Genomic DNA, 2,544 nt, shown 5'->3' with positions numbered 1-2,544 from the left:
TGCTCAAAATTTATTTTCAGGTGGAATTATCCTTCACGCTCCAACTGCTTCCTCCATCACCAGGTTCTCAGTGACTAAACCTTCTGAGCACGGCGGTACCTGCACATGAAGGTGTACTACTTTACAAACATTATGTCATCTCTATCTTTGATTTGAAACCCTCTGAGTCCATCGAAGTCTGGACCAGATGCTTTTGACAGTCAGGAGATAAATATACAGCATTTGATGGTTAAAGCTCATCAATCGAGGAATCGCTCACGGAGACGATCAGAGGTTTGATCTGCAGCTGGGATTGGCCTCTTTTTAGCCTGTTTTAGCTCCTGGTTTTTCCACTAGAACCTGAACCAGGAGCTGTGAGGGTCTGAACAGAACCATAAAACAGTTTAATACAGCTCGAGTCACTACAATAACTAAATTGCAATTGTAAATATCTCCGTAGCGCCTTGAGGGAAGTTACACTTTGGTTTTTGTGCGAATTACCCAAAGATGATATAATGTGTTGGTGGACTTCCAGTCTTCATGCTAAGCTAAGCTAACCAGCTACTTTTTGCTGGTGTACATGAATGAGAATGAGATTAATTTAATCATCAAGTGTATTTCCCAAAATGTGCGTGTTCCCAGATGTCAACAGGCCGTAGGTTATAACCATAGACTGTAAATAAAGATGGTCGTCACCCACAGGGTTCTGAAGAAGCTTGGAGTGAGCTGCGCCACTGTTGCCATCTTGGCAGTATCTGACTCCGCTGAACTCCCAGCTAATCCAAAAATGGGCAAGAGGAGGGACGTGTGTCGAGCCGAGAGTGTTTTTGTGCCAGGCTGTAAACATGTTTATATCTGCTGTAAAAACATTTTAACATGGGAGTCTATGGGGATTGACTCACTGTTGGAGCCAGACTCTAGTGGTCGTTAGAGGAACTGCAGTTTTTGGTTCCTCCGTGTTGGCTTCGGCAGTTGATGCTTGGCTACGACACAATGTTGTAATGAGAATGGTTTTGTATGACTTGACGCAGGCAGTTGTGTGTCTGCTCTTCACTGTTTTTGATCTTTGCTGCAGGAACCAGTGGGAGTGTGTTGTTTTTGGGACTTTTTGATGATTCAGCCCGTGTTTCTGCGCCGATACCCGATGGATTCATAGATCATCGAAGTCGGCCGAGCCCGCCGGCCTCCTTCCCTCCTCCTGCTCAGAGCTGACAGGAGCGGACAGCTGAGGGTAATCCTCTGCCAAGCAGATGCTCTGTGCGCTGATATCTAGGACGAGCTCACAGGTTTGATCTCTCTCTCTCCCCCTGTGTGTAATGTGTAGAGCCGACGGCCTTTGGAGCAGTAATCCTGGGCTCTTACACCAAGGCCCACAGAGGCCCTGAGTGTCAGCAACACATTTTTCCCTCCCGCACACACACACACACACACACAGTCAAACACACACATATTTAAACACACACTTACACACACACACACACACACACACACACACACACACACATACAGGCAGCATCACTGACACCTCAGAGCTAAATATACCGCGAGTGGCAGCGACAGGTGATCGGGCTCCTCCACAGACGTCCAGCTCGGACACAGGGGGTCACAGGGTATGAGTGTACGACTGTGAGTGTAACAGAGAGAGATGGGTGTGTGTGTGTGTGTGTGTGTGTGTGAGTATGATGGGAGGGAAGGAGGGAGGGGGGGAGGGAGGGAGGGGGCGGTGTTTGAGCGTCAGGGTCTGATCACTGTAGACTACCTCTGCTCAGTGTCGAGTGAGCTCAGATCCTGACGCAGCCCAGCTCTGGGTCCCCCTCTCTTCTAAGCCAGCTGGTCTGGCTTAATGTCAACTTCTGTCTTTCACTTTCTTTCCTTTTTTTAAAAAAAAAAACAATCCTTTTTTTTCTTGTTTGATACAAGGGATTGACTGAGCTAACCCACAGCTGGAGCTGCTGGGGAACCTTCCAGGTGAAGATACAGCAGAAAGCACTGGTGAGTGGACGGTGACGGACGATGCGTGGGTGTGAAGTCTTGGAATATGGCTGAATGATGGTGAACAGACGAAGGGAAACGTGATCACTGGGCGGCAAAAAGTCTTGGAGATGGAGAAACCGAATGCTGACTTGTTGCTCCTGCAGCAGACATGGAGCAACATCAGCTTTGACTTTAAGTCGTGTTTCTCCAGTGTTGCCGCTCTTTTAGCTCCGTGTTTGGTCTCCACCAGCTCCGGAGGGAAACATCTGGCTCTTTAGCTGCTAAAGAGAGACTTCAAACATTTTTACAACGTTTGTCGTCACTTTATCCGTCCGCCATAAGTTAAAATGAGTAGTGATGTGGGGAACAACACTTTCTGAGACTGGTTCACTGTCTCAAAGAATCTGACACCTGTTGGCCACATGGATTAAATCTGAGACCTTGATGAAAGAGTCAGTCAGAGGTCTTACTGCTCTCATTATTAATATCTATATATAATATTGTAAAGCTTGTTTATATTAAAACCTGATCACCTTTAAGCTGACTTTTACGACTCACGAGTTCACCCTGAATGTGTGCCACCTCTCTGAC

At 47.1% G+C, this 2,544-nt stretch overlaps 1 protein-coding gene across 2 annotated transcripts in view; it reads left to right on the top strand.

Annotated features, from left to right (window-relative positions):
* Positions 1-1,762: 1,762 nt before the first annotated feature.
* The window catches only part of LOC130186389 (myocyte-specific enhancer factor 2C-like), a 32,585-nt gene continuing 31,803 nt past the window's right edge, over positions 1,763-2,544 (top strand). For both annotated transcript variants that reach the window (XM_056403498.1, XM_056403496.1), the window contains exon 1: positions 1,763-1,971. The gene's annotated coding sequence lies outside the window, so the exon portion shown is untranslated. The remainder of the gene's footprint in view (positions 1,972-2,544) is intronic.

This window comes from Seriola aureovittata, chromosome 18, assembly GCF_021018895.1.
Source record: "Seriola aureovittata isolate HTS-2021-v1 ecotype China chromosome 18, ASM2101889v1, whole genome shotgun sequence".
NCBI classification, from domain to species: Eukaryota; Metazoa; Chordata; class Actinopteri; order Carangiformes; family Carangidae; genus Seriola; species Seriola aureovittata.
Note: the sequence above shows the minus strand (reverse complement) of the source record. Positions and strands in the feature narration are given on the sequence as shown.